Source organism: Taudactylus pleione, unplaced genomic scaffold (assembly GCF_031769625.1).
Source record: "Taudactylus pleione unplaced genomic scaffold, aTauple2 ptg001126l, whole genome shotgun sequence".
Taxonomy (NCBI): Eukaryota; Metazoa; Chordata; class Amphibia; order Anura; family Myobatrachidae; genus Taudactylus; species Taudactylus pleione.
Window position 1 is genome coordinate 670,756 of NW_028285527.1, and position 27,330 is coordinate 698,085.

Genomic DNA, 27,330 nt, shown 5'->3' on the forward strand with positions numbered 1-27,330 from the left:
TACCGTCAGATGCAGTCCCTAGAAGCCGGTATTAATGCGCAAGCGTTACCGCAGGTCCAGCCAGATCCATGGCAGGACTGTCTCCTCCATATGGACTGCAGCATGGGCAACCCACCCTATGTGAAGAGGGTAGGAGCCCCCACTAGTTATAACAGTTTTAGGTATGAGGCTAGATCTAAAGTTAAGGGGCCTATTTATTAATATTTTCAAAAAAGCACCAAAAATGACATTACTCAACACTGCAATTTGTCTGCCCCCTCCCAGAGCCCCATGTTGTGATCGCTAACATCACTGTCAAATTAGCTCCCCAGAATGCTGTGTAAACAGCATTCTGGAGCGCATGTGCTGGTCAATAAGTAAGGTAAAACTTGGTGCAATGAGGGGAACTGAAGTTCATCTCTGAGAACTATAGCTGGGGGCAGGGCCGTAGCTAGGATGGTGCGGCCGGTGCCACCGAGCAGAGCGCCACTGACCCGAGGGCAGAGCTGGCCGCCCACTACAATCTGACATGACACATGCCAACAGCCTTGCCCCTGCAATTCATTCCGCCCCCTCAAGAGTATCGGGTCAGGAGCCACAGTATATACATGTTGCCCGCTGCAAAACAATCGCGGACCGGCGGGCGATCAAAAACAAGCGGTGGCATTTCAAATTTGGTACCAGCCGCTAGCCAATCATGGCTTGCGGACCGGCATCCAATCAGAAGCAGCCACGCGGCTGCTTCTAATTGACTCCCGGTCCACACCGCAATTGGTTTAAACTGCTGCTGCATCTGCCATCATGCCCTGGCGCTGGGACCCAATACTCTGTCCCAGCGCCGATGAAAGATGTGTCCCTGCTTGGTGCTGCCAAGCCATCCCAGAGAGGCCAACGCCAGCCGGAAGTGGAGGACGAGAAACAGCTGGTCTTGGCAAGATGTGCCCCTGCTTTGTGTTCATCTGCCCACAGAGAGCCCACTGCCAGCCAGGTGGACTGGGAAGGGGAGAAGCAGCCTGTCAGCGTGGACAACAAACATGAACTGAGAGGTACTGGGGGTGAGGTAGTGTGAGGTGCAGGGGGTGAGAGAGAAGAAGGTAGTGTCAGGTCCAGGGGGTGTTAGAGAAAAGAAAGCTGTGAGGTGCAGGGGGGAGAGGGAAGAAGGTAGTCTCAGGTCCCGGGTGTGTTAGATAAAAGTAAGCTGAGAGGTGCAGGGGGTGGGAAGAGAGATGTAGGTAGTGAGAGGTGTAGGGGGATGGGGGAGTGAAGCAGAGGCTAATTCTCATGAGAAGATGTCCCAGAAGAAAAAGTAGATGGAGTTTTTGCTAGAGATTTTTTTTCTAGGTAGTCAGTTGAGGTTGGAGGAGGGGGGGCGTCAATGCTCTCTCTCGCACAGGGCACCAAAATGTCCAGTTCGGCTCTGGCTGGGGGTAGGGTTAAGTGACATGGGGAGCATAAATAGCCCCAGGTGTGGGTCAGTACACACAGGGTGATGAGGAGTTTATTGCCACTGTAATGGGGGGAATCTATTCACTGAGGGAATTTGCTGCCACTGTGTGGAAGTGCTTATTCTTCAATGGGAACCTATAAACACAGACTGGGGGGTATTGCCTCTGGGGGGTCTGTTACCTCTACCACTGGGGAGGTTACACCACTGCAGGATCAATTACTCTCTAGTTTTTTTTTTAATTAACCCTTTCTTCTAATAATTACAGGCAGAAACATACACGGTTCACATTGATCTGTGTATGTTTCTGCCAAACATGCTGCTCAGGAGGGGGTCTATGAAACTTCCGGCTTCTAGGGACTGCATCTGACGGTAAGGCAGAGTAGTGGGTTCCTATTGGTCGTGCTCTCTGTGTTTGCTTAGAGTACACCCGTGATTATAATCAGGATTGTTGGTAAATTCCTGTGTTGTATTCCTGTCTATGAAAAGTACTGCCATGTTCAGCTGATGGCGTATTCTTTCTATTTGTATTTACGGATGCATTTAATTGCTGATTCGGCCATGTTCACCTCTTAAAATCCTGAAAAAAACATCCATTTTGCCATAGTAAATTCCTGTGTTTGTAAAAATGGTAAAATACTCCCGTGATTGCAATCTTGGGCAAACACGGAGCTTTGTAAATTTACTCCTTTATGTCTAAAGCATTTCAAATCCTAGCAAAAGCTTTTGGTGTATCTACAGTACGGTACAAACAACTTGTAGATCCAAAGTACAAAGTCTTCCTTACCTTTACATCCTTCACCTGTTGGGCGCTTTGTTTTTTAATGAGGTATCTCCCACTTTTTATTTCTCACAGTTTCAGAGTATAGAAAAGATCAAATAATAGTAAATATTAATGTATTAACAAAATGTATGAGAATAGAAAGTATACTGAATGACATCTATTATTTGGTAATTAGAACCAACTAATACAAATAATACACATTTCCATGTGAGTGTACAAAAATATTACTTATTGTCCATTACTGATTCATTTTGATGTGTATTTTTTTATTTTATTCATGTACAAACTATTTCCTTGTAGATTTTCAAAATGAGTTGTGAACATATTAATCCTACAGCTAACAGTGGATTTTGTTAAAGGAGTTGTTGACATTTGCATAATGATTCCCCTTAAGCAGTGACCTCACATAACAATAAAGCCATGTAGGATCCCTCCCCTGGAATTCCCACTATTGCCCTAAATAAACATTATAAAGTCTTTTCACCCTGCCAGTAATATACCTGCTCACCGAGTCAGGCTGGGAACAGGTTGATGTTTGTCCTGAGGACAGTGGAAACTATTAGGAAGGCTGTTTTCTCTCTGCCTCACAGCATCTTTTAGTTTCATGATGACCAGATTGCCTACGTGACATAAACCATATAACATTATCTTTTTAGCAATAACAAGTAATGTCATGGCATTTCCTTGTATGTGGTACAGAGAAATAGTATTGCTGCACTCGTGTGTTAGAGCAGCTCAATAAGAGTGGGGTACAATATAGTCAGGTTGGTACTGAGCACTGTGGGAGGCAAAATGTTTAAGGTAATAAGAGTGGATGAATGAGGGGTAAAAATAAAATTATGATAAAAAATAATAATATAAAATAAACATAAAAATAAAAAAATCTGATAACAATAATGTACATTTATTCTACAATATTTTTATTATCAGATTTATTTTATTTTTTTTATTTTTATGTTTATTTTATATTATTATTATTTTTTATCATATATTTTTATTTAAGTTTTACCCCTCATTCATCCACTCTTAATACCTTAAACATTTTACCTCCCACAGCGCTCAATACCAACCTGACTATATTTCCTTGAATGTGTTACTATAATGTGACATATCAACACTTTAAAAAGAAACAAGGGCAGTATCAGTTAATATTTTACATATAACTACTGGTCCATCCATAGTGTCAATTTCTGTTCAGAGGCATAATGCAAAAATTCCCGGTTGAAATGCAAACTACATTTCTTCCGTGAATACGTGATGTTACAGTTGTAGTTTTTCTAGAAGTCATAGATACTTAAGGGACATTATTTTGTCTCTATTACTAATAATATAAGTTAATATACAAAAAAAAAAAAAAGCAAACAATATTTTTAGTAAATAGCTAATGTGGGAGGTGATGCTGTTGTACAGGAATAGACTCCTGGAGAAATTATCAAGACACTGCACCACCTGGACCTAATATTGGTGCTTACCTCTGAGCAATACTACTTAGGGCTAAGAGTTATGCATTAGACTGGAGGTATGGAGTTGGGCTCTGTGCATATTGTCTGGCATTTGGGACCTGTGTTATAAAGGGGTTCTGTTCAACAAGGATCTATGCACTTGGGGATAAGAACAGTGTGAACCTATGGGCAAACTGGCCTTCATTAGGGTTTGTACTAATAGGCAGTACTGTGCAGATAGGAATATATGTACTAAAGACAAGTATATGTATTTGGCAGTAGGATGTTACATGGGTGTCTATTATTAGAACACTGCGGTTCATCCACAATGAGCTGCTGCATAAAAACATGGTTTCCTAGTGACCAAGATGTGTTTAGTTATTCTGCAACTGTTGGCTGTACAATTATGCTGATCGCACACTCCTGTGCAATCAGACTCCTGTTGGGTCATACTGGAATAAATAGTCAGTGAGCACTTTGCTGGTGATAGATTCAGGCTCAGTTGTGTTTCCCTGCTATAGGACCTGCTTGAATTAGTATGTTTTTGTGTTTCTGACCCATGATTGATTTTTTTGACTAAGATTGTTTGCTGCCTGCCCTGACCTCTTATGTGTTTATCTTTTATATTTTGCCTATTCCTTGTACCTTGCTAACAGTTGTTACATAATTGTGTATTGAACTTACAGTTATAGTATATTTGTCTGGTTAGATGTGTTTTTTTACTACTTCCACTGAGTAATCTTCCTTTGAGATTGTTAATTCATATTACCCACCATTCTGATTGTTATATTGAATTATATTAGCAGTTGTTATTAGGTGCACCTTGGGTAAATTCTTACTCTCTGCATTAAAATTCAATAAATTTGTAAAGCTTTATGGGAAAGGTAGCTCTTTTAGGTGAAGTCAAAACTTCTGATTCTTAGGGGCATATTTAATTGGGCGCAAGTTTAGCGAGGCAAAAAACCTTGCGCCCCGCATGCCCTATTTTGGAATACCACGGGTATGCGTGCACCCGATAACTGCGGTATCCAGTAAAAAAAAAGTGGTCACAGGGTTTTCATCTCTGAAAACTCTGCGCCACGTAAAAAAAATAAAATCTGCACTTACCTGCCCGGGGGTTTCCGGTGGTCTCTGCAGCTCCCGGTGGCCTCCCCTCTATCTTCTCACTGGAGAGGGGGCTGCTGGGAGGCTCCAGGGGCAGGTGGGAGGGGCAAGGGCTGCTGGGAGATGTTGTTCTCCCAGCACCCATTCCGGGGGGCTACACTGACACTGGTACACACACACACTCACTCATACACACTTACACACACTACATAATCACCGCTGCTGCTGGAGTCCGGATCCCGACGCTGGATGCAGAAGACAGCACTTCAGAAGATGAGTAATTACTGACTAATTAAGCTAATTGGCAACTTGCAAAAGCTTAATTAGTCATTAGGAGGGGTGATGCCAGGGTCCCAGAGCAAGTCCCACTGATTGTTCCTAAAATTACAGATTTTAGAAAAATCACACTTGCTCTGGAGGTGCCAGTATAAAAACCTCCCGGCGTGCCAAATAGCAAAGAAAACGCACCAAATTGAATAGCAAAAAACCTGCACCTGCAGGAAAAACCTTGCATGTGCGGGTGTTTAGCTTTACTCGCACCCAATATGCCCCTAAGAATCTATCAAGCATTATTGTATGATTCATAATTATCAGCACCCATAAAAAGCATATTAACCTAATACCATGGATTCTGAGTCTATGCCACCTGCTCAAATTAGACAATCAGATACAGGTCCTTTCTCAAGCAGAGCAGGATTTATCTCAGAGGGTGGTCACTGAATACTAATGTTAATCCTTTCCCTGAACCTAAACTACATCTTCCTGACCACTTTTCTGGAGATTTAATGGTGTTCTCTAACTCCAGATGAAGCTGCCAACTACATTTCAGATCGAGGGGGAGATTTATCAAATCTTGTTGAGAGATACAGTAGAGAGAGATAAAGTACCAACCAATCAGCTTCTAATTGTCATTTTTCAAACACAGCATGTAAAGCGACAGTTAGAAGCTAAATGGTTGGTACTTTATCTCTTCACTTTATCTCTCTCCTCTAAGACCCACGTCATCTAGTAAGAGTATAGATTTTTATGGTAAAATTGGTTATTATAGGTGAAATCAAAAGTTGTTTTTCTAAGAATCTATAAAGTTTTCTTTTTACGATTCATTTCATAGCATCTATACAATTAGGGGAGTGTGACATTGATGCTGGCATTGCTGTCCCTGCAGTGAGGTATGTGATACAGTAATAGTGAAGATAACATGTTGGAATAATCATGTGTTAGGACTTGGTAGGAATATAATTATGTGTATAGTATAGTAGTGCTGTGATGGTATGAGTGCCAAAACTTCTGTTACATGAAATAGACTCTATGGTAAAGTAATGATTAGGTTCAAACTGGGCGGGGAATTGCCATTGTAACAGTAATCTGGTAAACATTCTGGGTAAACAATGACATGCCAATGGTGCCCTCAGCTGTATTGTCTGATAAGAGATTATTGATCATTATGAACTATTAATATAATATCTACTTAAGGAACAAGGAAGAAATTATTTAATTAAACGTCCAAAAATCACAATCTCCATGTAAATCTCACATAAAAGGGAAATTACCTTCTCAGAGAACTGAGCCCACCTGAATTTGGCCAATCCGAGGGAATCCGAACCCGCCGCTCGGATCTCCCATCAATTCTAGACTTCAGAACGAGACAAAACGTCATCATCCGGCGTCAGATACTCTCGAGTTTTGGATTCTATTTAAGCCCCTGTGGTGGTGATTTGTGCATCATTTCACATTGTGCTGGGCTGGCTGCTGGTCTGGGCTGTGCCCTGTCTGCTGTGCTGTATCCATCCACTCCAGTGCTGAGCTGACGTATCTGTCCAGTGTCCATCCACTCCAGTGCTGCTGATGTATCTGTCCAGTGTCCATCCACTCCAGTGCTGCTGACATATCTGACCAGTGTCCATCCACTCCAGTGCTGCTGATATTTGTGAAAAAAGTAAAGAAAATAGTTTTGTGAACAAATTGTTGTGTGTGCTGCACCCCACTGTGTTCACATAAGTACTGTGAGTCTGTGACTCCACAGGTCATACCCCACTTTGTTCACAACTTCACATAAGTACTGTGACTGTACAGGCCATACCCCACTGTGGACCTGATTCAGACCCGGTCGCAAGCGCTGAGCGCTCGCAACCGGGTCGATGGTGGCCCAGAGCACATGCGTACGACGGAGCCGGCTCCGTCGTACGCATGCACGAGACCCAGATAGCGACGGGCACTCCGTCGCTCCGGGTTTCGCACCAAAGGGGGCGAGCTGTCGATGTTGAGTGACAGCCCGCCCCCTTTGGTGGGCGGGCTGGGGGGTGGGTGCTTAAATGGAGGTGTTCCCATGAGAACGCCTGTCGTTTTGGGGCGGCCCCACTGACGTCACTCGTGATGTCAGTGGACAGATTCCGGCTCTGTTAGAGCTGAAATCTCTCTGGGGCTTGCGGCCACGAGACCCTACTACAATCATCATGGCCGCTCGCAATAGCTGTGGATGGTCACCCACAGCGATGCAAGCGGCCACGAGGCTGAACAAAAAAAAACAAAACCTGGCCCTGATTCAGAGCGAGCGCTTTGTCAGAGCGAGCGGCTCTGAATCAGGCCCAGTGTTGAAAACTTCACAAAAAGTACTGTGACTGCAGGCCATACCCCACTGTGTTCACATAAATACTGTGACTCAGCAGGCTGTACCCCACTGTGTTCACAAAAGTACAGGCTCCACAGGCCATACCCCACTGTGTTCACAACTTCACATAAGTACTGTGACTCTGCAGGCTGTACCCCACTGTGTTAACATAAGTATAGACTCTGCAGGCCATGCCCCACTGTGTTCACATAAGTATTGTGAGTCTGTGACTCTGCAGACTGTACCCCACTGTGTTCACATAAGTACTGTAACTCAGCAGGCTGTACCCCACTGTGTTCACAAAAGTACAGACTCCACAGGCCATACCCCACTGTGTTCACAACCTTACATAAGTACTGGGACTCCGCAGATCATAACCCACTGTGTTCACAACTTCACATAAGTACTGTGACTCTGCAGGCTGTATCCCACTGTGTTCACAACTTCACATAAGTACTGTGACTCTGCAGGCTGTATCCCACTGTGTTCACAACTTCACATAAGTACTGTGACTCCGCAGGCCATACCCCACTGTGTTCACATAAGTACTGCGAGTCTGTGACTCTGCAGACTGTACCCCACTGTGTTAAAAAAAATACTGTGACTCAGCAGGCTGTACCCCACTGTGTTCACATAAGTAATGACTCCACAGGTCATACCCCACTGCGTTCACAACTTCACATAAGTACTGTGACTCCGCAGGCTGTACCCCACTGTGTTCACAACTTTACATAAGTACTGCAACTCCGCAGGCCATACCCCACTTTGTTCACATAAGTAATGACTCCACAGGCCATACCCCACTGTGTTCACAACTTCACATAAGTACTGGGACTCCACAGGTCATACCCCACTGCGTTCACAACTTCACATAAGTACTGTGATTCCGCAGGCTGTACCCCACTGTGTTCACAACTTTACATAAGTACTGTGATTCCGCAGGCTGTACCCCACTGTGTTCACAACTTTACATAAGTACTGTGACTCTGCAGGTCATACCCCACAGTGTTCACAACTTCACATAAGTACTGTGACTCTACATGCTATACCCCACTGTGTTCACATAAATACTGTGAGTATGTGACACTGCAGGCTGTACCCCACTGTGTTCACAACTTCACATAAGTACTGTGACTCCGCAGGCCATACCCCACTGTGTTCATATCAGTACTGTTAGTCTGTGGCTCCATAGGTCATACCCCATCGTGTTCACAACTTCACATAAGTAATGTGACTCTGTAGGCTGTACCCCACTGTGCTTACATAAATACTGTGAGTCTGTGACTCTGCAGACTGTACCCCACTATTTTCACAACTTCACATACGTAATGCGACTCTGCAGTGAGTGGTGATTTTCAAAGAAATAAAATACTTTTACATTGTAGTTGCTTTTGTACAACTTGTGTGTGTTCATCGATATGGATCACAACGATCAGTCGAGAGAAGTGCAGGAGCAGCTACCAAATACTAGCGCTGCAGCTGCTGCGAGTCAGGACAATACTAGTCCTTCAACGTCATCTACTAACGCCGATGCCCAAGGGCATAGAGGGTTTAAGCAAGGACATCTGAAATAAAAAAATCTATATTTTACAGTAGTAAAGAAAAAAAACACTGCTAATAAATATAAAGTTTAGTGCAGAAAAACCTAAAATTGCCAACATGCTATTCGCCACACACATGGCAAGGAAAGGCTCAGGTGTTGCCCTTTATTTATGAGTGGTGGTTCTGCAACTGTCAGGGAGGCATCTTTTTCTGCCTCTCATGATGATGCAAGCCCTTCTCACTCAGGGCCTGATTCAGAGCCGGACGCTCTTTCAGAGCGCTCGCTCTGAATCAGTGCCCTCCCTCTCTTTTTTTAGAGCGGCCTCCTGGCCGCTCGCATAGCTGTGGGTGACCATCCACAGCTATAGCGAGCGGCCAAAAAGATGTTTTAATACAAATGACAAATGTGTCTGCAAACTCACTTCTCCACCGCACAGCTCCCATTACAGATACATACCGCAGGCTTATGTAAAACGCCTCTAAGTGACACGCTTTGTTATATGACCAATAATGTCAGTCTTCATGGTAAGAGATAAAATTATTATATTTCTGAAAACATTTACCTACTGACATATAATTTACACCAATAATATCTACAATCAATACATTTCCAATTAGTGCTATCAGGCTCATTAGATACAGAGTATGGCAGATATTATTAGATATAGAGATTGTAATGTATTTTCCAATCTTATGATGAAAGAACAGGAATGTATGCAATACATCAGATTAATATGTGGCTGAGTCCTCTGGATTCGAAATAATAATATGACATCATGTCGGCAGTGATGATATGTCAACATGGTGACAATGCTGAAAAACAATTTTAAACCTAACCTTAACCCTAATACTAACTATAACCTTAATGCTAACCATAAACCTAACCTTTATGCTAACCATAACGCTAACTCTCACATGTCGTATGTTGACTTTTACACTATGTCAGGGTTTGAGGGGAGATATCACACAGGATAGGGGAGAAGAAGTATCCAACGACTTCGCATTTTAGGATGGTAATGAAATGCCAAAGGTGTGCTCGATTTTGGAAGTATAAGTTTAAGATACATTTTTATGTGTTAGTGGTGTACCCATGGTTTTAGATGGTTTTAGATATACAATATACACTTTTAAGGGGAGTTAATTTGCAAAGAGGGGCATGCTTTAGAAGAAGAAAAAAATTTGTTTGTAGAGTAGTGAGGATATTAATATGGACATTTTTAATGCTATTTCTGTTAAAAATACTGGGGCAGCTATTGCTCCACAAAGATGTGAGTGAACTAGAGGGTTCCTCACTTAGAACATAACATAAAATATTTCAAAAGGGCATTAATTCCGTGGTGGATAGCCGGAGGCGTCTGATCACAAGGTTAAGAATGGGCACTATTATAGGTAAGTCCTAGATAAGCTGACACAAGGGGCCGTATTAAATTAGTTTCGCCTCGGCGAAAAAGTTCCGCCTGCCCGACTTTTTGCCTACATCGCGTGTTTTGGATGAGAAAACTTATTGTGCACGTCCCTGCTTTTTGCCCTATTCAATTACCAACCAGGCAAAAATGCCAAACGGCGAATGCAGAGCAGGCGGAAAGTACTGTCTGAATAGGGGAAATCAGTGTGTACCCCCCAAATAGATGCACTAACATTGGGGATCAATGTAGAAGTGTTCCAATAGCCCTAACAGAACTATTTGGGGTACTGAAGTTGTTTAAAATCCTTGTTATTAGTGTCCTTGTAAAAGTGTTGAAGAATGGCATAAAGCAGTATTTTTTGGTGAAAATAAGTAGTCCAGTCAAATTTGGGGTACTTGAAAATGGGTGCTAGTATATTTTTATGTCTCTAAAGTGAACTTTTAAAAAATGTGACAAAAAACATCCTCTTACATGCACCTGCAATCCCAAAAACACTTGGCCCCTCCTTACAGCACCCCAAGAAGTCTATTTTGCTAGTTTTTATGCTTGTCCCCCCACTTTGTACTTTTTCACCCCCAAAATGAAAGTTATTTTTTGGGGTGTTCTTATGTTTTTTCCCTGGATTTTTTATACAGTTGTTCCTTTTGGGGACTGTCCCAAGGGTTCTGAGTGGTTCCCCACGTTTGCACCCCAAAATAAAAATGTTGCACTTCTTTTCTCCTGCTGTTCTTAGGCAAATCTTTTTTGCCAATTCAATTGCATTGACTTTCCGTGTAGGCGAAAACCGGCTGGAATTGAATGTGGAGATAAGTTCTGACCATGCGAAAAGCCACGATTGGCGATACTTTTTCGCGGAAAACGGCTTTTCGCTTCTAATTGAATACGGCCCAATGTGTTAGTATTAGGGATGTTAGGGACCAATCTGATGGGGTTCACCTTGACGTGGTGGATGGGCAAACATCTTTGGCCAAACATGTACTAAGAACCTCAATTACTGTATACTCCATGTTAATTGTAGAGTTTATCAGGATTATTTTGACTCATTGTTCTTAGTACTTAAAGTGTGCAAATGCATTCTTTGTTGTACTACAAGTCTCAGCATGGTAGCACCTCTTATTATGTGTAAAATTAGGGTGTTCAGTCGAAGACCCCTCCCCCTTTCCCCAAGTTCTGGGTCAGCTTGAATGACGATTGTTTCGCCTGACAAGGAGGCTTGGTCACATTCATCCTCCGACTACCCACCAGTACTTTTCAAACACTCTCTCATCTACTGTCTGTTACAGTCTCCCTGCTATGCTAATAGCAACAGGGTCTGCACAGGATTTATAGTGGATATTAGAAGCGCATTCTATCTTCCTTCTACCACAATCGCCCCCAAAGGGATCACACATCAGCAGGACCGGACTGCCCATCTGGCACTTCCGGCAAAGAAGTGAGGATAATAAAATTTACAATTTAATATCCTCACTATTTAAAAATATTCATGTCATATGTCAACATTAAAATATTTAAAATGCAAGGTGTCAGGGGGGAGGGGCTGGATAGGACACCTGCGATGGCCGTGGGGGGGAGTGGGGGGCCCGGATTGCAGTGATGGGCGCAGAGGGGGGGGCGGATCGGACATCCGCGGTGGCAGTGGGGGGGGGGGGGCGGATCGGACACCAAAGGACCCGGGGAAGTCGGAGAGAGGCCGGATCGGACACGGGGAAGGAGGTGAAAGACAGCGGGGAGTAGAGAGGGGGGCAGATGCAGTGAGGAAATCCTTATGGATACCTCACCTGTAGGAAAATAGTATAACTTTTCCCGAAAAGCTGACTCCGCAAAAAGAGCAGCTTTTCGGAAGTGATACTTTAGGCAGTGGGACATGATGAATGCCTCCAAAATATTTCTTAAACTCGCGGCGAGTTTAAAACATAATTATCACTAGTGATAAATAATAATTGTCATGATGAATATGCCCCTAGTCTCTGCTGTAAGCACACTGGAGGTCATTTATGAAGTGCAGATGATGTCATCACCAGCAAAAGGCTTTGGTGTTGTACAGATAAGCCTAAATGAGCAAGTTTCAGATGGTTTTATTTGACAAATAAGAGACAGTACCACCCCATAGAGAAAGTGATTGCCAATTATCCTGTCACCAAGCGGCAGTAAATACTCACTGTCTGAGCTTGTGACAAGGGCCATGACACCTACATACAAGAGAACCTAAAGCCAGGGTTCATTACAGGGTACAGATTGCTAGTCGGTACAGGGATCTTTTTTGTGGTGAAGATGGTTCCTTACGATCCTGCATCAACTATCAACACCCTAAATAAACTATTACCATGAAGTAATGGCCCCTCCTACTGAACTGAACTCTGACCTCTTTGAGAGGCTCTTTCAGGCCATGGTCTCAGCAAAACTCGAGAGGGGACTATAACCTAAACCATGGGCTAAATGTAATAGAGGGCGATCTGGCACCGCTGCAGGAATACAAGCAAGTATTCCCGTATTTTGAAAGCAGCAAGCATGTTAACGGCAAAACCAGACTGGTTTTGTTTCTAACATTCTTGCGGGAATATTCGCATGTATTCCCGAGACGGAGCTGGCTTGCATTCTATTACATTTAGTCTCATGTCTGTAAGAGACTAATGGAAGACAGCCTTGGACACATAGAAAGTGTGCACCAGAAATGTTCTAAGCAAATTGGAACATTTCGGAAAGTTTGTAAAAGTATTGTGTAAACTAGTCAGAACTCAGAAGCTATAGTCAGCACCACTCATAGAAATACAGATAATCAGCAGCTGGTTTTCTTCATGCCAGCAAGAAATATGGCGGCCTGACTGCAGTGGTGAGGGCAGGTCATCCATTTTGACAGGTTGATGCACTTGTTGCTGACGCTAACGTCTAGCCTCGGAAGAGAGAGCTAGTCTGTTTTTACAACTGGTATAAAACTTCCGGCATTTGATCATATTGTTCAGAGCACCATAAAACCTGTGCTTTTCTTGATATTTTTTTTGTTTGTATTGTTTGTTTGAATATTTATTTTTGACATCTGGAAGAGAAGTAAGACGGCTCCTGGAGGACCAGAGAATATGGAGGAGTGGACACGGAGATCCTGGCAAGTGAGAATTTTGGGGCAGTGAGAAGTTGCTCATAGCAACTAATCAGCTTCTAACTGTCATTTTCTAGCACAGCCTGTAACATGACAGTTAGGAGCTGATTGGTTGGTACTTTATCTCTCACAATCTTATCTCTCTCCAATCTTTCATGAATACCCCCCTTTATCTCTCTCCACTTTACTCTCTCCAAGGCTTAGTATATCTCCCCCAATGCCTGTAAACTGACAGTTAGGAGCAGATTGGTTGGTACTTTATCTCCCACAATTTTATCTCTCCAAGCTTTCATGAATACCGCCCTAAATCTCTCTGTACTTTATCTCTCTCCAAGATTTGGTAAATTTCCGCCTATGTCATCTCACTTTTGTGGGGCATGCGGGGGGCAGTTAGTGAGTGCGGACATGAGCTGCACATTAGCTCTACGTCCTGCCTCACACTTTATGTTATTCCCACACCAGGGCCGTAACTAGGGTAGTGCGGCCTGTGCCATTGCACCATAGGGCAGGGGGCGCATTTTGGGCCTCTCTATTTTCTGGTTATTATCATTCTCACTTGCAGATTCCTCTTATTTTATCCCCAGGCCTCCCCTATCTCTTCTCTGGGCCTTCCCCATGAGGCTATGGCCCTTTTTTGGGTGCATGTCCCTATTTGAAAAATGGGGGGACGCCAATGCTATTTCTCACACATGGCACCAAAAAGTCTAGTTACGGCTCTGTCCCACACATACAAAGCATCCAGCAGCATTTGGTGCTAAGAATTGGTGTCACACTTAAAACAAGGCTAATTTTGGGAGCTGCCTTCTCTATTCAGTTTCTGGACCAATATAGGGTGGGGACGCAGTCTGATGATAACACAATGTGAGTTTTGCCCAGTGCTCTGAGTGTCAAAATAAACTGGCAAAGGAGGGGGAGGGATTATGAAATGAATAGATCATGGATGGGTGCGAATCAGATGCTGTGTTACTAAGTGCACAGGAAAAGGAAAGTGTGAGGTTCTGAATTTGTTGTGGACCCGGGGTGGTGATAGGAGCAGACACAGAAGCAGACTTAAATGAAAAAGTGGAGTTTTTAATAAGTGACTTAGAAGACATGGGAATGGCAAATAAAGAGTCCAGGTTTAGCACTAAAGTGCACTTGATAACTGTAGTGGGGGTTAATGGGAAATGTCCAGATAGTGACAGGCAGGAACAGTCCAGTATACAAGTATGGTGAGCTGAAAACAGAATGCAGGTATGATGAGCTGTAACTGAATGCAGGTTTGATGAGCTGTAACTTAATGCAGGTTTGGTGAGCTGTAACTGATGCAGGCAGAAGCGTATACAAGCAGGCAGGTAAGGCACAGGTACTCTCAGCCGCAGCTGAGAAACACGTTGCACTGGCAAAGGAAGGAAGGCTCTGGACCTTCCTAAATACTCAGTGCCGCGCTGTGACTGGCTGGAATGAGCACATGACCTACCAGGATTGGACAGCCGGAATCACATGGCCGCAGGCAAGATGGCGGCACCCATGCCAAAGGAACGGAAACACCGCCAGACCTCACCAGGCCTAGTGACAGTGTGCCCGCACAGAACCACCGCTGCCAGAGACCCCCCACCATAACGACCTCACAGGTAATACCCGGTGGCTACCATGCCGAGAAACCCTGGCCGTGACAGTACCCCCCCCTTATGGGTGGCCTCTGGACACTCACCAGGCTTCTCTGGATGGGCAGCATGGAACCTCTTGATGAGTGCAGGAGCATGGACATCTCGGGCATCGGTCCAACAACGTTCCTCTGGGCCGTAGCCCCTCCAGTCCAGTAGGTACTGCAAATGTCCTCTGCGGAGATGGGAATCCAAGACCTTGGAGACCTCAAACTCTATGCCCCTTTCAGTCTGGACATGGGGAGAAGCAGGCAGAACTCTGTGAAATTTGTTTAGCACCAGGGGTTTCAACAGGGAGACATGAATGGAATTGGAAATTTTCAGATAAGGGGGTAGTTGAAGGCGATAAGCCACGGGGTTAATGACTTCTATGATGGAGAAGGGCCCGATGAAGCGTGGAACAAATTTCATGTATGGCACCCGAAGTCGTTGGTTCCAGGTGGACAACTAGACCTGGTCTCCAACTTGCATACGTGGTATTTTCCTATGCTTCTTATCAGCTTGAAATTTGTAACGGGAGGACGCCTTCTCCAGGTCAGTACGAACTTGAGACCAGATTGAAGCAAATCTCCGTACAGTGGGCCTGATTCAGACCCGCTCAGGAGTGCTGAGCGCTCACAAGCGGGTCGATGGTGCCCTAGTGCGCATGCGTGAGACCCGCATAGCGGCGGCCAAGCCGTCGCTATGGGTCTCGCACCAAAGGGGGCATGCTGCCGATGGTGAGTGACAGCACGCCCCCTTTGGTGGGCGTGCCGGGGGCATTGCTGCCCAGATGGAGGAGTTCCCATGGGAACGCCTACCGTCTGGGGCCGGCCCCACTGACATCACTAGTGATGTCAGTGGGACTGCTTTTGGCTCTGATAGTGCCAAAAGCACTCCTGGGCTTGCATCAGCGAGACCCTACTGCAGGGTCTCGTCGCAAGTCCGAAGGTCGCGATGGTCTTGACCATCGCGACCATCTTTTTGGCCGCTCGCATAAGCTGTGGGTGGTCACCCACAGCTATGCGAGCAGCCAGGAGGCCGCTCCAATTTTAGGTAGGAGGGCCCTGATTCAGAGCGAGCACTCTTGTCAGAGCGTCCGGCTCTGAATCAGGGCCAGTGTCTTCTACAGTTGGGACATCAAAGACGGGCAGGTTTTGAAATTCAGGGAACCGAGGATGAAGGCCGTAGACCACCTGGAGTGTTTGGTTCGTGGAAGAGTGGTAGGAGGCATTATGAGCAAATTCAGCCCATGGCAGCAATGCAGACCAATTGTCTTGGGAAGATGTCATAAAAATCCTCAGGAAGGTCTCAAGGTCTTGATTAACCCTCTCAGTGGAACCGTTGCTTTATGGGTGATAAGCCTTAGAAAAATTTAGCTTTACTTGCAATACAGAACATAAGGCTCTCCAAAATTTTGCTGTGAACTGAACACCACAGTCAGAGACTATCTCAGCTGGAAGACCATGGAGACCGAAAATATGTTCAACGAACAAGAGAGCCAGATCAGGGACAGAAGGCAATTTCTTTAGTGGTATATAATGAACCATTTTAGAGAATCGGTCTACTATGACCCAGATGGTAGTGAACCCTTGAGAATTCGGCAGATCTGTGACGAAGTCCATGGAGAGATGCGTCCATGGACGTGATGGAATAGGTAGTGGCAATAACTCACCAGCTGGTGCCTGACGTGAAGATTTATGCTGGGCACATGAAGAACATGAAGAAATAAATTCCGACATGTCCGCTTTCATGGATGGCCGCCAATAGCCTCTCTTTAAAAATTCCAAGGTCTTCCGGGTACCTGAGTGACCTGCAAAGCGAGAGGAATGAGCCCAGGTGAGGAGCTGCTTCCTTAACTCCGGGGCCACAAAGGACTTCCCTGTAGGAGGCTGTAGCTGTAAGGTGGTGAAGACTATTGACTCCCGAACGGGTATTTTGTTAATTCTCTGATTTGTCATAACATTGGAAAGATCTGGACAGGGCATCTGCCTTTTGATTAAGTGCTCCAGACCGTAAGGTCAGGGTGAACTGGAACCGAGCAAAAAATATCGCCCATCGGGCCAAACGAGGACTCACGCACTGAAGATTCTTGAGGAAGAGAAGATTTCTATGGTCAATGAAGACAGTGAAGGGAAACTTGGCCCCTTCCAGCAGGTATCTCCATTCTTTTAATGCTAACTTTACTGCTAAAAGTTCTTGCTCACCAATGGCATAATTTCTCTCGGCAGGAGAAAACTTCTTGGAGAAGAACCCACAGGGATGAACTCGATTATCATCATAACGCTGGGAAAGAACTGTACCCACGGCCTCTGAAGATGCATCCACTTCCACTAAAAACGGCCTATCCAAAACTGGTTGACGTAAGACTGGAGCTAAAATAAACGGCTGTTTTAAAAGTTGGAAGGCAGTCTCTGCCTCAGGTGGCCATAGGGCAGGGTTAGCGTCTTTTCAGGTCAACGCTTTAATGGGAGCCAATAATGATGAAAATCCTTTAATAAAATGTCTATAGTAGTTAGCGAACCCAAGCAATCTCTGGATGGCTTTCAAAGTTTGAGGACGGGACCGAATCCAAAATCGCCTGCACCTTCTTGGGATCCATTTCTAGACTGGAGTCAGAGATAACATAACCAAGGAATGGCACATTGGGAACCCCAAAGACACATTTCTCCAGTTTGCAGTAAAGGTGGTTCTTTCTCAGATGGGACAATACTTCCTTCACATGTTCATGATGTTTTGTTACAGAAGACGAAAAAATCAATATATTGTCCAGGTAAACTACAACTGAGACGTACAACAGGTCCCGGAAAATCTCATTAACAAAGCCCTGAAACATGGCAGGGGCATTGCATGTCCCAAAGGGCATTACAAGGTATTCAAAGTGTTCATATCTAGTATTAAAGGCGGTCTTCCATTCATCATCAGCATGAATGCGGATGAGATTATTAGCCCCTTTCAGATCCAGCTTTGAGAATATGATGGACCCTTTAACTCTGTCAAACAATTCTGTGATCAGGGGAAGAGGATACTGAAAATAGGTTGCCCAGGAGAGGAGAGGAGCTTGGATTAAATGTGGAGAAGGTGAGTAAGAGGAAGATAGAAGGTAATGAGTAGGTGCATGATGGAGTGATGTGAGAGATGTGGATGCATAGTGGATTAATTTAGGTAGGTAATGGGGAGGAACACTGTGTATGCACATTGTACAGGACAATGGAGGAGGTGGTGGCTACTATACCAACCCCTGAGGAGCTGGGAGTAATAGTCTCTGCATCCATGACACAAGGAGCAGAATGCTGACAGTTGAGTTTAGTGGGCAGCTGGACAGATATGGACGCAGCACTGACAGCTGAGCTATGTGGGTCCAGCATCTGTACAGAGATGGCAACAGCCAGGTTGGTCCAAAGTAAAATAGTGTATAGATTCACAAATACATGTTTACCAAGTCATTGTATGATCTAAGTCAGTGTTTTATGTGTTTTTAAATAAGTTTTTTTCTCTTTCCGCTATCCACTTATGGAGTTCCTTACACGCCCGATCACACTCTGCCACAGCCTTCACATCTTTATTTCATCTCTTTATTAGAGTTTACCCTACTCCCACCTATTCTATCCCCACTAATGTACCCTGACATCTAATCCAAACTCCACTCTGAGCCGCATTCTCTCCTCCTGTGATGGCTGAGCCCAGTATTATGTATGTCCTGCATTCTCCCCTGTCCAGCACTGCGGCGCCTTATAAATCTATGATAATAATTATGCTAGAGCAGTTGTCCGTGGGAGGAATTATCACAGCGGACTTAGGATAGTCTTTCCTTACATGGTCTATAGGGCATATTTATTAAAGAATATTTGAAGGGTACCCACAAATATCCACATAATTTGACAAGGAGGGACCACAACAGATATCTCCTATATCTGCCACTGTCCTTCCATTTCTGACCACAAAAGCAACCCTATAGGCTGTTATGCTGTTTTACCCGGAGCTTAATGTCATATTCAGTAGTGTATGGGTTACTGTATTGCGCAATACGAGATCTGATGCGGAACACAGAGGCAGAGTCATAGCATAAGCTGTCACTTTGCCAAAACGGACTCTGGGGCTGATTCAGGTTGGAACGGAATTGCAAAGCTGCGCGCAGGCAGCTTGGCATTCCTTCATTGTAAATATGCGAATGCAGCAGGAGGTGTATGACACCTCCTACTGCACTTGCGATCCCAGCACGGTGACCGAGGTCGCAGGCTGGAATCACCTTCGTGACCAATGGTGGTCGATGGTCAGCTTACTCAGGCTGGCCAGCTTGCGTGGCCAGAAAGCTGCGTCAGTCAACACAGTCCCTGGCCTTGCCACTCCCGGAAAATGGGAATGGCGGTCACCCCCGCCCCCGCACCGCCCCTTAAATGCCTCTAAGATGCGTGACTATATAACCCTATTATCACGCAGAATGGCCGCATGAATGGATACACCAGAGCCATGTTTAGTGCATACAGGATTGCAGACACAGGCAGCGACAAGCTTCGAAAATGGTCGCAACATGTCTGAGTTTTTGGTGGTACACACCGTCACCTCCCCCAAGCGGCCCTTAACTGTTAATCTCTATGTGAGAAAACAATTTGCTGCTTGTGAGTACGGTAATGGACTTTGGCTCATGCGCAGTGCGACTCAGATGCTTTCTCAGTTTACTCTGACTGCGAAAACATCAGGTATAGAGTTCTCTGAATCAGTCCTCTACTGTAGTAGACATTAATACTGCCCAAAAATGGCTTTCTAGACCCGGGTATAGTCCAAGCTAATTATGCAGTTGGTCTGCTCGTTAACACTTGACACCAATCTGTTCTGGCGTGTATGCAGTGGTTAGCTGGTACTCTATGCCATACTTTTTCAAGAAGACATCTACATTCCCAGCCATTGTCAGATTTCATGATCTTCAGTTTTTAGCCCATTTGAGTCTCCACCAGACTCTTGTAGTTTGCAATTGTGTTTATTACTTTACTTTTTGCTTTAATGAAGTAAACCTGTGTCATACTTAAAAACTCATCGATGAATGTCAGTAAATACTGGAATATACTCATTCACATCCATTGGACCACACATGTCTGTATGCGCCTCAGCTCTGGTTGCTGACTTTAGGAAGGGACAACAGATTTGCTTACCCTTTATACAACTCTCATAAGCCGGTCTCTCTGGATTGTTCACAGCTATTCCCGTCACCATCCCTTCAAGGAGTATCTGGACATTATCATACCCCAGGTGGCCTAACCGCCAATGCCACTGATCCATAGATTGACTTGAATCAGAGGCCATCATTGTATAACACTCCTCTGTGTCTAGGAGATATATAGCTGCTGACACTGAGCTTTCACTGTATCGCTTTTATTTTGCACAACACACTTACCCTCTGTGAACTTCACCTTGAATCCTTTTTTTGCAAGGACACTTATGGCAATAAGTTTGGTATCAATTTCTACTATACTGTTACTCTGGCTTGAATCACATGTATTGGCCTGAGGCCTGTGATTTGCTGGTTGGAGAAGTTTGTTGTTAGCGTATTAACTAATCAATTTCTACTTTCTACAATTATCAATTTATATTTGTGTGAGGCCTGTAATTTGCTGTTTAGAGAAGTGTGTTGGCAGTATATAATATTTTTTCTACTAGATTCTTCTATTTAGGCTATTAGATCTTGATTTATGAAGATATTATTTAGGGTTGTATAGTTTATTAAACAGCCATCCTGTCTGCTGCTGCTGTGCCACTATGTTTCCTAGATGTGCTATATTCTTTGAAACTGCCATGTGTTCGTGCCACTGTTCTGTTGCTTAGTTTAGGCAGCCAGCTTGCTGCATCCTTTTGCGAACATGCATGAAAACAATATTGTGTGCTGTGAGTTGGTCAAAATTGACTGGAAATTAATGTTATTGATGTTAATATTACTGCAGGAACAGAAAAGGGCCAAATTACATGATTTTAGCTGTTTTTATACATTTTTTAAGAAATCCAGATCCAAAACAGGTTAAGGCTGGTTTTACCAAAACCAAAACACAATAATGATTTAGAACCTAAACTAAAACACAGAGGTCTGCGCACATCTCTAATTCTAATCTGTACTAATCCAGTAGTATCCACTACATTTGTTTGAGGAGTCCCTGACTGTAGAACACAGTGAGGTACCTTACTCCTTACACATCCTCTTATACACTGATGGATCATTTATATACATTGTTCTACTGGGTGCAACCAACCACAGTCTGCCTTTTGTCAAATACAGTTAAGAAAATGAAAGCAAATATCTAATCGGTTTCAAAGAGCAACACCTTGCAGTTATGCGTACAAAGACTTTCATACATTTCCTAATATAAATAAATTAAACAACCCTGTTATTCTGAAAGAGCCTTGTACAATGTAATACTATTATCAATCAAATGTTATTGCTGTTACATCACCTATGGGTAATTAATATGGCCATTATATATGGTATATATTTTTACAGCTGATTCTTTCCAGTACATATTTGAGGAGAGGCTGTGGTCAGAGCGCCAAAGAGGTGAAAGAAGAACTCGATGGCAACACTGTTAAAATCCATCAAGAGGTGAAATAACTGCTCATCGCCAGAGATCTATAGTTCCTCCCAGAGACACGCAGCAAAGGGAGAGCAGAGACAGAGGCCTTTCCCCTCTTCCTGCACAGCAGTCTGAAAGAACAAAGACAGACAGACCAAGCCTAGATCCATTCCTCCCCCTGGTTCAAGTCATCCTCATCCCTCTCAGCAACCAGCTGAGAATGGGCAGAATCTCCAAGCCATGGTACAATAAATCACTGGATTCCCATCTTTCATTGTTGCAGAGGATGAACCGACACAAGCCTGTGCTGTCTGTTTAATGGAGTACGAAGAAGGAGAGCGACTGACTGTTCTGCCCTGCAACCACGGAAATCATCCAAGTTGCATATCCAGATGGATGGAAAAAAACAACTGTCCCCTGTGTCGCAGACAGTGCATTCCATGGCCAGTGGTGTGTCTGATCTCCTGAGTATGGAAGGAAGATGAAGATCTAACTAGTGTTCTCCAACCAGGCACCCCAGTCTCTGCCCCTTGTTTTTCCCCTTGTCAGCTTCCTTTCCTTCTGCTCAACCCCCTCCCTTTCAGTACACTGCCATCTCCCCTGTCAAGATCCTGCATTCTAGGCCTGACTCACTTCGCCGACCCAATTAGTGTCCTCTGCTCCTTCTGCCAGTGGCCATCTTATGTATGGCACCATCGCCTGCATGGTGCTTGTGACTCAATCTGCTCCTGCTACCCGCTGCCTCTAGCCACATATGGCCGACTACGATGAGTCCTCCCTAGGATCTTCATCGCTTCCCACCACCTTGGATGACGGTGGAAGGTCTTGCCGTGGGGGTCAGCGATGCTGGCGACAGCATCGTCACTCTCGCAGTATCAGTAGGTTGCTTAGCGCAGGGCAGGCAGACATCATGCGGGCATGACATGCGGTCAACCAGCAAAGCGCATCCTCCGTTCCTGCAATTCAGCTGTTGTCACAAATTGTTATTCGTTGCCTGCATTGCATTCAGGGTGCTGCATATCTGGTCTCAGTAACTGTATTGGTGATGCATTGTCAAGATTTGATTTTTGTAAGTTTAGGAAATTGGCTCTGCATGCGCAGCCAGTTCTTATGTCCGGCAGGTTATCATAGAGGGCTTAGCTCATCATTCTGGAACTTTTTGGTCTTACCACGTGTCCTGGAGAGAGTCGCAGCGGTTTTAAGACCGTAGTGAAAATAGAGACAAGAGCGTTGATCAGATAATTCTTTTGTTTGTGTGGGACCTCTATTTAGGTGGCAAATCCAGGGCGGTCGTTTGTAAGTGCCCATCTGGTATTTCTTATTTCCTAAAATTACAGGATACACATCATTGCACTAAATCCTTCCTTGTAGCAAAGGCATTGAACAGATGGGAGATAATTACCCCTATGGCCCATGATACTCTTCTACCTACAGATGTGCATTTACCTCCCTGGTTGTTATCGGCGGTCGAGTCCGTTTCTTCTGCTGTTTACCAAAGTTTATTGTTTTGTTTAAGTTTTTCCTTTGTTTTTTTGCCTTTGTTAGGTGAGCAATCGCTTTTATGCGGGATACCGCATTCCAAAACCAACCAGTTGAGATAGGGTAATTGGATGTCTTTACCCGCTTGTAATGACACTCGCATTTGTCCTGTCGCGCTAACGTTACAGTATGGCGAACATCAACTTCAGTTTGATGTAGCATGGCTTATACATGAAGACGGCTGTCCGGTCACTAAGTACCAATTTAGTTGGGTCCTGAAGCTCTGTATGCTGTCTTTAGGGTTATCTCTGGCGGATTTTGGCACTCATTCTTTTAGAATAGGTGCAGCTACGTTAGCGGTGTCTGCAGGTTTGTCGGGATCCAAATAAAGGCGATAGGCTGCTGGAAATGCATTGTTTATAAGAAGTGCATTAGATTTCACTAGCTCTGTGTCCTAACTTGAAGACCACCTTTGGCGGAAGTCTGTGAGGAATTTTGTTTTTGCCCTGCTGGTGTTTACTTAACTTACCGCTTCCATGCGTTGCTGGCAGGCTTTTTATGTTTTGCCTCCGGTCAAGTTACGACACTTTGGCCCCCTCCCCCTTCCTCCCTTGCCCGTCCTTTTCTGGCCCATTTTTAGGACTTTAAATCGAGCCCCTTGTTTTGGTTCCGAGTTGTGGGTTTGTTTTCCATTTGTTGGTCCTGTGGTTTATACTTGGTATTAATATTTTTCTTTTTACTTTCTTTTTTTGCAGACAGATTTTTAGATATCAAACATATTTGGTTTGTTGGTCATTTTTTTTTATATTGGGCAGCTAAATCACCTTATGCTGTCAATTGTTCCCTGATTCCTGAATTGCGAGGAGTGTTGGCATTCTCTTCTGTCTTTGCTTTTGCAGTATAGTAAGTAATCTGGTTTACCTTTTATGATTCTGGTTCATTTAGGGGTAATGACTTGTCAGACTGAACTTCCCTTGAATTACGATGTGCTATTTGTCGGGATTTGTCTGAGTTGGATCGCATGTGGCCTTTTTGCACATTGCTTTGGTCTCATATAATTCTGTGACGTGTATGGTGCTGTTGCGGTGTAACGGCCATGGATGCAGCTCACCATCGAGTGAAGGTGGTGATGAGTCGGTGTGTTGAGAGGTTGGGAGGTATTGTCGTCATTCATCCCCTCATTACTTTTCAGGTTTCTCATCAGTTTAGGTCTGATGTATCTCACCTTTCTCATAAGGGTATATTTTGTTTTTGCAGGATTTAATTAAGAGTGTCAAGAATGTTGGTTTGGCTTAGTATGGTGGCAGCTTCGGTTTGGGAAACTCGTTTGGCGGGAAAGAGTGGCTGCAGTGACTGTCTGGTTTTAGATCATGAGGTGCGCTCCTCACCAATACACGGGTTTAGGCTGATTCTACACTACTGGGGTCAGCGGCACCACTGGGCCAGGTGGGCCTTATGCTTTTGTGTCATTGGGAGGGGAGCTGGATACATTGAGTGAAGCATGATGGACCAGCAGAAGGCCCCCATCTAGGCCTCTAGTGGAAGTTTGCAGATAATTACATTGTCAGTAGGACCATTCTTTCTTTGTCACTCTACTTCCCCCTTTTTAATTAATATTATTTTAAATTAAATAAAAGCTGACCCTCCTTTATCCACCAATATCTGCCTCTGAGTCTTTATTTTAGATAAGTACATGTTGTTTGTCAACTGTCTGGAAATGTGTAGGCTGACATTAACCGTTATGGAGTTTAGTGACAGAAGGCATGATATATGCCTGATGGGGTTTTAAACACATGAGGCCTGGGTCAGCTGACACTGACTAGACAGGGTACATTGTAGTGTTAGGTTATTAGGTACATTCTAGTTCCTCTTGCCTGTCGGACATCCCACCCACCCTTTCTAGCAGTTGTCGGCTTTTACTTTTGTGGGAAAGAGCAGCTGCAGTGACTGTCTGGTTTTAGATCTTAAGGTGTGCTTCTCGCCAATACACAGATTTAGGCTGGTTCTACCCTACTGGGGTCAGTGGCGCCGGCACCACTGGGCAAGGTGGGCCTTATGGGTTTGTGTCATTGGGAGGGGAGCTGGATACATGGAGTGGAATATGATGGGCCAGCAGAAGGCCCCCATGTAGGCCTGGTAGTGGAAGTTCGCAGATGGTTACATTGTCAGTAGGGCCATTCTTTCTTTGCCATCATACTTCCGAATTTTCAATTAATAATATTATTTAAAATCAAATAAAAGCCATTTTATACTAAAATCATTACAGACTCTGTGGTGAGGCTCTTAGGACCCAAGAGGGACTCACAACACCCAGGGTGTCGTGTCTGTAGGGACAGTGGTGGAGCAGCTGCTGCTGTCTGTAAATGCCCTCTAACTGAGTCTGTGGTAGTGTGATCAGCGGGAGGCCGATTTCCTGCTGGGCTCAGGGCTGCCCCTCGGTGGCTGCAGCAGGAGACAGGGAGAGCAGGTATGTCTTGCTTCCAGGGTGTATATGCTCAGGTACTTTGTATCCTATTTGTAGCCTTTTGTAACTATGAGTACAATATTTGTTTGAAACTGAAAAAGATATCATACACATTAGCCATAGAATTACCAATACTATATGGATGAATTTATTAAATTCCACCAAAATATTGTTGTTAAAGACTCGTTTTCAAGATTTTGTAGATCTATAGGAAAAGAAAATCTATTGTACACATGCTGTGATAGCAGCGATCCTAGATCCGTGTGTTGTGTGTCTACAGCATCCCGTCACTTTGTTTCCTGCAGCTATTAGCAGTAGTACTGTAGTTCGGCAGGTAAATTATACACAGTACAATAAAACTGTGGGTGCTGTATAAAAATAAAGATAACCTGAGTAAACAGAAAGGTACAACATGATAATCAAGGTGGATTTTCCCAAACAGTATAATTGTTTCCCTGTTATATAATGGGCTCTATTCAGCAACAAATTATTTACTTAAATAATAAACGATCATTTCCGCATTTTTTTAAAGTATTTTCACTATTCAGAATGGGCTAATGGAGAAGATAACGCAATTACCTTCTCCATTAATTCCTATATCGCATAGTATCGCACTGTCTCTACAGCGGTTTAACGGTTTTGTTATTCAGCATGGCAAAAATCCTTAAACTCTTCCATAAGTCTTCACTTTATATAACGCCATCTCAGAAAGTGTCTACATTTATTAACATGTATACATACCCATATATTAGTCTGTATGCATTTATAAGTATGCGGTTTTATATATAAATGTATATCTAAACTTTTTAATATAAAACTACATACATATTTATACACTTTTGGAAGGCTGGTGCTGGACATACATTTGCTGGTGGCCACACTGCAGGGAAGGAGACTATTGACAGTGTACAGCATGACTGAGCATGCACATAGCAAGTAAAGGAAGGTTTTGTTTTTTGGACTTTCAAAAACAATGCCTTCAGTAACTCTGCAGGAACAGCATGTTAACGCAACCGCTGTCCCTGCGTAGTGAAATGTTGAATAGCTGGGATAAAAAAAATTATAGTATAAAAAATATTGTGACGATGTTTGGGACAGCAACACCAATAATGCAGAATAGAGCCCTATATGACGTCTACAGTCTGTTACCAGTCAGTTACTGTACATCACTGGAGACTTTTCTATTTGCCTGAAATTAGTCTCCTACTGCAATTATTATTCACATCTCAAGCAGCGGCTGTCTGCTGGAGCAAGTGTACAGGAGGCGGCAGTGCAGGGGCTAGATTCACAGGCCAGACAGCCATGTGTTGGTAGGCAAGTGTCCGGCGTGTGGCCTGCGGGTGTTGTGCGGGCTGCTGGGCCTAGGGTTACTGCTAGATCCTAGTTGGAGAAAGGACCTCTCTGTCGTTGCAACCGTGTGACTGCAGCAGCAGGGCCGGACTGCTCCAGTGTTACCATCCACGTGGGCATAGAGGGGAAATATATTTTTGTGGCGAGCGTAGCCATTTTGATCCTTGCCCCTCCCCTTTTGGTCTCGTGTCATGTGGGTGTGACCTCAGAGATACTTTGCAATTCCCAATTCTAGACCAAACCCTGGGCCTCGTGGTGCGGTGAGTGACTGATGGGTAATTAAGGACGGCTTGAGTGGGAGGGTCCCGCTGCGGACATTCCATTGGTTCCAGCTTTGTTGCCCTGGTTATAGTATCATCGGCTATAGTTGGTACAGATTCCAGGGTGGGCAGTCAGGGCCAGTGGCCTCGCCCTTTTGGGGAGACAGACAGACGGGGCAGATGTCTGGGAGT

The 27,330-nt window shown here is 44.3% G+C and overlaps 1 pseudogene; it reads left to right on the plus strand.

Moving 5' to 3' along the window:
* The first annotated feature begins 820 nt into the window (after window positions 1-820).
* LOC148453597 (uncharacterized) lies at window positions 821-22,053 on the plus strand (annotated as a pseudogene).
* The last annotated feature ends 5,277 nt before the right edge of the window (window positions 22,054-27,330 follow it).